Consider the following 11,796-nt stretch of genomic DNA (forward strand, 5'->3'; position numbering starts at 1 on the left):
GACTTTGGCCTCCGTGGGGGTAAACTCCATGGGAAATGCCATATGTGAGTCATCGAATTGCATGATGCCCGTGGCTTGCATGACCTCCATTTGTAGATGACATCTGTGATAACGAATGAGGAGGCATGTAGCAGATTATGGTGGGAACTCACCTCATTGGAGGGATTGGTAAGCCACATGGACGATCTCCCATCCTTTACAGTGGAGTGGAGGGCTTTGGCTATCTATTGGGTTTGGTTAGGGGTAAAGATAGAGCCGCAAGGACAATCTCCCATCCTTTATAGTGGAGTGGAGGGTTTTGGCTATCTATTGGGATGGTTAGGGGTAAAGATAGAGCCCGTCTAGGTTGGGGTTGTCGAATTGGTTGCCTGTAAGAGGGATGAGGAGCTTGGGTTACTGGTAGATGTGTATGGGAAGTGGATCGTATGGGGATTCACAGAGTGGAAGTACCTTCATAATACCCTTGCACTGTGAGAAGCCTTTTAGATACCCACTGTTGAGAGGGCTTGCCCTGTGTGTGTTTGTTAGTGTTTTTAGAGGGTTAGTGTGGTTAGTTTTGGGGGGAGGGGATCGGCGGTGGTGGATTTTGAGAGTTCAGATTGGGCTGCTACCAAGTGGGGTAGTGGAGATGATGTGAGAGGCAATGGTGTATTCAGAATGGGGAGCGACCTCTTTTGAGCGGTAGTATGGATCTGTGTGGATTGGAGGATGGAAGGATGGTGGTGAGTGGAGGAGTAACTTCTTGGAATGAGGGAGCAGTGGGTATGGGTTCTTTGTCGTCAATCATGAGGACTATAACTTCTTGGAATGAGGGAGCAGTGGGTATGGGTTCTTTGTCGTCGATCATGAGGACTATAACTTGGCTTGAGGCCAGTTGTAGAGTAGCCGTCCTCCTTGCATCCCAATCTATGTTGCACTGGTTGTGTCCAATCCAACCTCTTCTGAGAAGTATCTCTTCACACATGGCTCCTACAAGCATCACATAAAACTTCCCTTCCAAGGGATTATTTCCAATGTGGAACAAAAGTGTGATTGTGCCTAAACAGTGAACATCTTGAGATACCACTGTTGTGACCTCTGGCAGGAGTGTCTTTCAATGGGGGTTGCCCCAGGGAAAGCCATGTCTCATAAGACATAAGGTTGTAATTAGCTCCTGTATCTACAAGAGCTAATTTTTGGGTGAAGCTCATCGGGGTGGTCATTCCTAACCATAACCGAGTAGGCTTCACCTCCTAATCTTCTTCTTCGAGGTCTACAACTTGGGCCATGTTGACCACTATATTTTTCGGCCTAAGTTTGGCTTGCCTCTCGTTTTAGCCTTTTGCTGGGCTACTTGTTTCATTTTTTGGTGGTCATTTTTTCTATGTTTTGTTGTCATGAATGGCCCTTAGGGTGGTTTTGATTGTTGGGCCATATTAGCGTTTTAATTTTCTACCATTGAAATATCCTGCCATTTTGACACCGTCGAGAGTGTCTCTATGCGCATAGCACCTTGCAGGGTTATCTCAATGACTAGGAAAGGTCCTAAGCCTCTAAGCTTAAGTTTCTTTTTATGTGGTTTTGTGCTGAAGAGGAGGACCATGTCACCCTCGTTCATTTGCTTGTCTTTTGCTGGTCATCAAACTATTGTTTACGCCTTAGATTTTCTACAATCATGCTATATACACTAGGATGCGTGTTTTGTCAAGCTTTTGTCAAGATTTTCAAGCTCAAATAGGCGATAACCTAAGACATTGCTTGTGAGTTTTTCTTGTACAGCAATGCGTAATCTTGGGACCAAGAACTTCATTGGCATAACCGCTTCAATACCATAGGTCAACTTGAAGCATTAGGAAAAATATGGACTCTCCATTTTGCCCCTTAAGGAGTGAATAAAAAAAGATTGGCCTTACCAATGAGAGAGCTGGGATTCTAGATCCATGTTACTTTTTGTCATATCTTTGCCCAAATCTCTTAAGACAATAAAATAATAGAGCCCATATCTTAAAAAAATAGAGAAATGTCAGATTCCATATCTTTAATGTAAAATGTACCTTGTGGTCAGCACATGGAAGTTTGAAAACCGAATTTCATTTTTTCCCTTTTTTTATGTTTAACTTTTTACTTTCCCTCCTTTTGCACTTGACTACCTTTTCATTTCCCCCCTTTTTTTAGTGGAATTAAATTTTGCCACATCTTCTGCAACTCTAGTTCTTTCTTCACGAAATTTTACAGGTATGTTGTTCTCCACCATAGCTCTCTCCTCATAAAATTTCATCTCATTTGGACAAAACCTCTATGAGTTATGTACGTTTTCTCACATGAACTTTCTCTTCTTTTTGCCACAAATAGCTATCTTGATCTAAAGTGGTGTTAAATTCTTATGAGTAATGATTATATGTTTAGGGTTTGTGTCTTGATGTAAGATATGTTTGTTTATGTTTTGTCTTAATGTGTTGTTTATTTTCACAGGAGCAACATTGTGAGCAACAAGATTGTGCAAATCAAAGTAGTAAGTTGCTGTTTATTTCGTGTTGTTTTAATCTTTATTTGTTGCTTATAATCTTCTCTACACCACAGATAACTATCTTGAAATACAAAGTACAAATCAAGATATTCCATTTTTAAAATAAAATCCTTCTAGAGTCACGAAATGCTTGTTTCTTCAGTCATAAATGAATCTGGGCATTTAAAAATGTCATATCTTTTGAGATATTTCAAACCAGCTCAAATAAAAAATAGTTTTTGAGATATTCGAGTTCTGAGTAGGTCTGGTACAATTCTTGGACAGTCAATAAAATAATAAGTGAATCTATTATAAAACTAATATCTTGAGATATAAAGATTCAAAAAGAGAAGAGAGAGGAGCAATATTATAACATTATTTTTGCACTTTTCCTTGATTCATGGAAGAGAGAGAAAGCCCTTAGAGGGTCAGTTTGTGAGTCCAAATTTTTCCTAATGGGTGTCACATTGATAGCAGCCTTGTAGGAAGTTCAATAAGGCTAGAGTGCTGTTGGTAACTTTTGTTCCCAATTGTTGCGGGACGACTGGCCTCAATAGTTTTGGTGAGAATGGCACATAGAACTTTGTTTTGGTGCTTTCTGCTTGGTCATTACCTTGGGGGTAATACAGGGAAGATTTTCTACAAGTGATAAGGAATTCTTGTAAGAGGATTTGGATTACCTCATTAATAACGTGCGTTCCATTGTTGCTCACAATCTCAAGGGGGCAACCGAAGTGTGATTACATACAAGAATTTTGTGGTAGAGCGCGCATTAGTATTAGGGTAGCCCGATCTTCGACCCATTTTGTGCAATAGTCCGGCATCGATTTTATATCGGGATTGAGTGTATCTGGCCATGGGACTAATGGGCCTAATGAAATCAATGCCCCACTTTTTGAATGGTTGCAAGGACACAACAGGGTTTAGGGGCATGCTATCCTTAAAGTGGGGGATTATTGCTCGTTGGCATTCATCGCACCTCTTGATGTATTCCGTTGCATCAGCTAAGGTGGGCCACCGTAACCCGGCTGTGAGAACTTTGCGTGTAGTGATATCTGCCTACTACGAAGTGCCCCCCCCAGCACAGGCAGAGTGTGCTTGTTCTAGAAGGAAGACATATTCGTATTCACGGACACAGCATCTCTGATAATCTTGTCTTTCCCGTGCCTATAGAGTTGGCTTCTTGCAATGAGTTGGCAGGGGGTTGCATATTTAATGAGGTATCAGGCATGGTCCTTGTTTAGGAGGGGGTCAACTGGTCAGCCATTGGCTAGAAAGTGTGCTACCTCCTCTCCACAATTTTGGGATTAAGTATAATTGGAATAGAGCGACATTTGGTAAATCATCATCAACTCACGGGCGGCTCGCTGTTGGGGATTCTTGACCTGTGGTCTACTAAGACACATGTTATGAGCCCTTTCACACTGTGAGAGTGAAGCCGAACTCAAGCAAGATCAGTAGCCATCTGGTAAATCATCATCAACTCACGAGCACCTCGCTGTTGGCGATTCTTGACCTGTGGTCTACTAAGACACATGCTATGAGCCCTTTCACATTGTGACAGTGAAGCTGAACTCAAGCAAGATCAGTAGCCATCTGGTGATTCTTCCTGTTGTACATGGCTTGTTAACCAAGTATAGAAGAGGTTGATGGTCTACAAAGAAGATACATTTGGTCACCAGAAGGTAATGGTAAAACTTCCTGGCCAACCCTTCCCTTTCAGTCATGGTATAATTTCTTTCGGCCTCATTTAGTTGGCAACTGGCAAAGCTGATGGTGGGAAAATCCATCTTGTGTTCACCAGGTTGGGCCAGCACACATCCAACAACAAAGGCGGAGGCATTGATGTGGACATAAAAGACAATATCCCAGTTGGGGGGACCTTAGAATAGGAGCACTTGCCAAGGCTTTCTTGAGGGTGGTATAAGCCAATTGGCATTCCTCCCGCCGTCCTGGCGGCATTGACCTTTTTGAGGTCCACGCACACTCTTACCTTCCCATTCTTTTTGGGCACTATCACTATGGGTGATACCCATTCTGTGTGCTCTATTTCGTAGATGAACCTGAGGTCAATGAGTCTATCAATTTCTTCTCGGACCATCTTGGAATACTTCAGATTCATAGGGTAAGTCCTTTGTTTGACCGATCTGACTCCATCCACCAACGGAATGGTGTGTTTGACTACTTTGGGAGGTACACGCTTCATATCCGTGTACTTCTAGGAAAAGAAATCCTAGAATTCTATGAATAGAGTGATAAGCTTGGTCTCTTCCTAAGTAGAGAGGTCATCTCCAATATATATTGGCCTCGGGTCTTTGCCTGGGCCTACCAAGTTAATTTTCTTCACCTTGGTTGGACCATCATATGAGGTACCTGGTTGTCCGTTGTTGTGGGACCTTTGGGTTGAGTCATATTGCACAAAACTGTCAGCCACCATCTGGAAGGTTTTAAAGTGTTTGGGCACTTTTTTGGTCTCTTCTTCCCTAGCGCTTTCTTCTTGTATCAGTTTTTTAAGCTTCTGTATTTTCCAGCACACTAACTTCTTATTTTGTGCTTTGCACACATAGCGACAAAGGTTTTCAAGTTCGAGTTTGGGTGTTGGAATATGTGATCAATGTCATGGCCTAAGGTTAAGGCACACAATGAAATGTAAAAGGACCATGTAATATGAAGAGAATCTAGGTGAATGAAGGGTAAACCCCCACTTGGAAGAGGCGAGTTTCAGAAGATGCTCTGGAGGCTATATTCTAGGGAGCCATGTGGGGGGAGATGGCCTTGGATGCCCTTGAAGATATGTAAGCAATGATGTCACTCAACCTTGTACACTTTGGCTATAAAATGATGACCCTCCTAATGAGAAAAATACGAATTTCTATGCTATGTGAAGCTCCTCATTATGCTGCCATTTTGTTTCCTTAATCCTTGATTAAGTGCTAGTTAATTACCTTTTTGCTCATGTGACCACCATAGCTCATTTATCATCCCCTGCTCACATTAAGCTTGCATTATCACTCATTATGCTTTTACCAACATGGTATCAGAGCGAGGTTATCCTTAGGCATAGTAATTAACCACATTAATCATATTTCTCACTTTTGCAAGCTTTCCATTAAAGCTCTAACTCGCCCCCTGCTAGTTTTTTGCTTCATACGGGCTCTATAATCCATCAAATCACAAGCTTCTTGATTCAAAAGAAAGCTTGCAGCCGGCTCCATCGATGCCTAGCTCCATGTGAGCTCCCACGTAGTCTACGCGGCACAATCGACTCTGCAAAACAGCATGCTGTTTTCTGGCGAAATTCGTCTAATTCATGCTGTATGGTGAATGGTTTGCTAATTCCTCTTGTGAGCATAATGTTGATGCTATGAAGCCCCCACGTGTTGATTTTCATGAGCAATGGTCCACTGTAGCTGCTGTTTGAACTAATTTATCAATAGCAGTACATGCTGTGTTACAGAGAAGATTTCCAGAGATTGAAGCAGTATCTTGACATGTTTGAGTGCTAAGTTTAAAGCCAACACCTTGGTTTTCACTTGGTTTAAAGCATTTTATGTTTCTCATTTGGGAAGAGCTTCATTCAATTGCTCAAAGCTCACTCTGTTTTTTGGGGCAATTTTCCCTCTTTGAATTAATCACCTCCACTAATCATCATGTACTTAATAGTAATTATCTATTGTGATGACATTTTAATATGCATATTGAGTTGAATACCTCTTTGCAATCATGCCTTCGGATGCGGAATCATCTAATGAAGCTTATATCAAGAAATCATTGAAACCCAAAAGCAAAATTAGAAAACCTAGGATGAAAATCAAGTCTAGGCCCAGTTATTATTACTATGCAAAGGCTTATGGATTTGGGGAATTCTTGAGTTATAACATGCATCTATATGGTGAAGGGGGATTCTAGCTTTTAATACTTTGCATTTTTCAATTCCAATCATGGAGTCATCATCCTCTTTCATCAAGAAATTCAACGGTCATGACTTCCACACTTGGCAAGTCAAAATGAGGTTCTTACTAATGAAAGAAGGAGTTTGGGGCATAGTCAATGTACTATACCTAAACCTGCCACACGAGAAGGAGAAGTCTCTTGGCAAACCAAGGATGAGAAAGCATTAGCTCTCATTGCCCTTGGAGTTGAAGATAGTTATATACATTACATTGCCCTTGGAGTTGAAGATAGTTATATACATTACATTGGTAATGGAACATCTTCACAAATTGCTTGGAATTCATTGGATAAATCCTTTGGTGCTCAAGGCCTCCACAGCAAAATCAGTCTCAAAGTAGACTTTTACAGTCTAGAGTTCAAGGTTGATGAGACACTTGCGTCTCACATCAACACCATGAAGAGCTTGATGGCCCAGCTTGAAGCCATCAATGAACTAGTCAAGGAGAGTGATGCCGTAGCCATCCTCCTAAAGTCAATGCCATCCGAGTATGATACACTCATGCGCCGACCTTAAAGTACATGCAGGATCCCACTTTGGAGGGGATAGAGAGTGTTCTCTTGGAAGAAGAGAAAAAGTTGAAAGGTAGGGCCATTGATCTTGTCTCAACCCAGGCATACCTTGTTCAAAAGCAAGCCGACAAACCACTCCAATGTACACATTGTGGAAGGATAAGCCATCTTCTCAAGAATTGCTACTACAAAGACAAGCCAAAGCGAATGTGCACCAAATGTGGAAAGCCAGGTCACCTCACCGACAAATGCTACACCAACCAGGCAAATATGGCAAGCACTTCGAATGATTCCGAAGAAGCAATTCAAGCATGTAACAATGTTACTACCTCTTTCGATGAAGCGGTAGATGGGCTTTCTAAAGCCAACAATGTTTATGCCCTCTCTTACCCAAATGTTTATGTATGGACACCTCTAACCACCGATGATGTAGGTTATGTGTTATTTTTATGATGCCCATAATATCTCTCAGTAGGCCATGTAGCCCTCAAGGGGGGATTGATGGGGAGTTGGGTCTCCATGACCAACAAATGATGATGATGTCCATGGATATGATGATGATGATGCTATGATGATGATGGGGTATGGGAGAGGAATGTTTTCATGTCATGCTATTTTCTTTTTGCAATGTAGAAGCCATGCTCCCTATGAGCTATGCTAACTTCTTTTATACTGTAGAGCTATACTCCTTATGAGTTAAGCTTCTTTTCTTTCATGTAATGTTTGGATCAAGGGAGGGCAATATACCATGCCATGATCAAGGGAGGGTGTTGGAATATGTGATCAATGTCATGGCCTAAGGTTAAGGCACACAATGAAATGTAAAAGGACCATGTAATATGAAGAGAATCTAGGTGAATGAAGGGTAAACTGCCACTTAGAAGAGGCGAGTTTCAGAAGATGCTCTGGAGGCTATATTCTAGGGAGCCATGTGGGGGGAGATGGCCTTGGATTCCCTTGATGATATGTAAGAAATGATGTCACTCAACCTTGTACAGTTTGGCTATAAAATGATGACCCTCCTAATGAGAAAAATACGAATTTCTATGCTATGTGAAGCTCCTCATTATGCTGCCATTTTGTTCCCTTAATCCTTGATTAAGTGCTAGTTAATTACCTTTTTGCTCATGTGACCACCATGGCTTATCTTGAACCACCATAGCTCATTTATCATCCCTTGCTCACATTAAGCTTGCATTATCACTCATTATGCTTTTACCAACATTGGGATCAATGGGTTCCATTGGCTTTGGGGTGGTCATGTGGACTAGAAGGGAGTTATTTGTGAACTCCTTTTTCCATATTTGGTTGAAGTGGTCATGTGCTTCAACCACCCCGACATATTTTAGCTAGTGGGTGTCTGAATTGGTAGGGAAAACTTGGTGTTTTGGCCCAGGGAATCCATCAGGCTTGCGAGTTCTGTGTGAGCATGTTCCCCATGATGGTTCTACTGGATTGGTCTGTTCAAGTTCATGAGTGGTGACATCAGGCAGGTATGTAGTGCTAAGCATGTAGAGAGATGTGATCTCCTACCCATCGACTGTAGCAAACCTGGTTCCCGTGTGTCTTGGAAGTATGTCCAAGATAGCAAGAATATGCATCCAATTCTCAGAGTTTTCTGGCTCTAGAAGAGGTGCACATTCCTCCCTATCCTTTTCATCATCTATGGTTTTATGGCAGATTTGACACAGGTGGACCGTAGTGGATCTAGTAGTTGTTATTGAGCTCTCTTTGAAGGGTTTGCCACTCATGGGATGTACCTTCCACATGCATAGGTTGATCTTAATTGTCTGATCTTTCCTTTGAATATAGTTATGGGGTCAGTATCCCAATCATGGATCATTTTAGTTTCCCTCATGAATGGTCACTCAAGGATGCATTCATATGAGACTCACTAACATCCAGAGTTCATGACCACAACGATGTGGTGGAAGGTTCCATGGATATTTATTTTTAAATCCTTTAATAGACCAATCAATGGGTCGAGTGGTGGCTATGTCAGTAAATTTTACCAATAATGTCGCGTCATCCATGGAGGGTGCTCCTCATTTTTCCTAGCATTGTTTGGTAACAATTCTCACTCCCGCCCCCCCTCCCCCTCCCCCTTCCCCCCCCTTCCCCCTCCCCCCCTCGGTCCAAGATTGTTGTGACCTGGAGGCCGTCGAAGGTTATCAGCAATGCAGCATTGAGTTCATCGCCTTCAAAGTATTGTTTGAGCTTATTTACTCAAACAGTGGGAGTGCTAGTGCTTATAAAAGAAAAAACAATATAAAAAGTTTAATTCCAACTATTATCACTTAACTAGGATAAAGAAGGGCTGATTTTAAGAATGAGAGAGGGGAAAAGCCTTTCGACCAAGGCATAGCATCCATTTATCATTTCAAACACCACAAAAATTATAAAAGCATAAAAAGAATAATGAAAAATATAAAATTTCTAACTTAAATTCTGAAAGCTTTCCTTTGGCTTGATGGTTTGAGGGTTCTACTCTTGTTTCTAACAAGAGTGGCCACCAAATCTTTGGAAGAGGGAAAGGTCAAAAACTAGTGAATTATTAAGAAATTCACAGTTCTTGGCTCTTGGGAGGAGTAGAGTAACAGTGCATAAACACTATTATTTTTCAACAAAGGGAGAGGCTTCTATTTGTAGGAAAAAGTGAGCTCCTAACCAAGCAAACTGATTCTAGAATTTTCCAAATCAGATTGGTCAATTTTTGACCATTTTTAGGTCAGTTTAGCTTACTTTTTGGAACTAGACTTGAAGTAGGAGAGAGGAGAGATGAAATATCTCAATTTTTGAAGATTTAAAACTCCACCCCACATGTGAAGTAGGTGCCTCATTCATGAGGGGGGAATCCCCATTGTGAGGTGTCATCCATTTTTTTAAGCTTTTCCTTTGGTCCTTAGTCCACTCTTCATCTTATGTGACTATTTACTCATTTTTGGGAGGATTTTCTTTATTTATTCTATTTATCTTCTTCATATATTTGGATGAATTTGATTGGCCCTTAAAAACCTTAATTTGAAAATTTTCAAAAATCTGGACCCCTAGGATAAGGCCTCTTAAACAGATTATACTTGATTTCTAATGAACCTTCTGAAAATCTTTTTGAACTTCTATTTCATGGGAACTTATTTTAATAAGAAGAGATATTTTTCTATCCAAAAATATTCAAAATCTGAATATTCTCTCTCTAGAATATTTTCTCTCTCTAGGTCAAAATAGGTAGAAACAAGATCTTTCATATTTCTGAAGAGGGATTTGATTACAGGGGGAAGATGCTGGACATCTTGAGAGGTTGGGGAGGGATCTTACACAATAAAACTTACTTTAAAGGACATGTCCAAAAGAAAATTTTCCTTAGTGTTGCAGAGAGTAGAAAAGCAATAAAATTGTGTGTCATTTCTGCCAAAAGCTTGCACATTGCATTGATACATGCAACTGTGTAGTGTACTATGTCATGCCCCATGATGTTAAGATGACACGACTCATGGTTCATATTGGTGAGCATTAGCATCCCATTCAACCAGGAACATCCAAGGCTAAGATTGAGAAAACAAAGAAGGTTGCTGATGTCCTTAAGGTGGATAAAAATATAGGTCCTTAGAAAGTTCAAATGAATGTGGCAAAGGAGATTATGTCATCTATGATGAGAGACGATGGTCCAAAGGGGTCCACAATACTTAGGGATGCAAAACTAACTAACTTTCTTGAGAAGAGTTAGTCCACTCGTGGTGGAAAACCAGAGGTATGGTCCTTTATATTAAGTAATTGTGTTGTGCTCCAAATAGATTTTAATTATTTGAATTGCACATCAATATCATAGGTTTAGGAGGATTGTTGCACAATAGAAAAAATCAAGGATGCCTATGGGGTGAAGGGTTTGATAGAATTTTATTGTTGAAAAGAAGGTCAACATATTCCTTCTTCCATAGGGCTACCTGAAGATCGATGCTTTGAGTTCAAAAGGTAAACTAAGGGACCAACATCTAGTGTTGACTTGGTCAACTGCATGAGATGAGGACAAGATATTTACACAATTCTCGTGTGCAATTTGACCATACTCATTGTATTGTTAACTAGAACACGATAACATGCCATGTGTATCATCCCAGCTCAGGTAGATATTGTAGTTTATCAAAATGATATTTAACTATTAGTGAGCAGAAGCTCATGATTATTGTGACCTATGAAATAAAAGAGGAAGACATTGAAAGTTATCCACTAGCTAACTTCCATGGATTCATGGTAGATGAGCCTGGGACTAATTGGTTAGCGGTAAGAACAGTATTCAATGGTGGCCCAAAGAATTCAATGGTGGAGAGAGAATGCTCATATTTGTTTCATTGGGAGCAAAGCCTACACCAAAACACAAGGCATATGTGAGGAATGTGCACCTAATAATGTGTGAAAGATGGAAGTTGTGTAAGATAAAGAAGGAGGCTACCAACCAAAGCAAGCAAATTAGACAATGGTGGTATATGAAGGAAATGTGTGAGATAATCACATTCCATCAATGGATGTTTGGTTAAGCTAGTGGGAAGTGAAGGAAATGTGCAAGATAATCACATTTCATCAATGGACATTTGGTTAAGCTGGTGGGAAGTGCTTATATTTTCTTGTGTGTCTTGGGGCTTAATAAAAATGAGCATATGTTTATACATCAGCTCACACTTTCAACTATGGATGTATCATTAGCACTTAGCCATCCTAGGAACAACATTTAGTCTCAAAGACCACTTTTCTTTTGCCTATTTTTGGTTGTGAACTCTTACATCCCACCATCTATGAAAAATTGCCATAATATGCAATGAAAGTTTTGGTTTTTAAAATTTCCATAATACATA

This window comes from Cibotium barometz, chromosome 24, assembly GCF_041138505.1.
Source record: "Cibotium barometz isolate CiBa-2024 chromosome 24, ASM4113850v1, whole genome shotgun sequence".
NCBI lineage: Eukaryota > Viridiplantae > Streptophyta > Polypodiopsida > Cyatheales > Cibotiaceae > Cibotium > Cibotium barometz.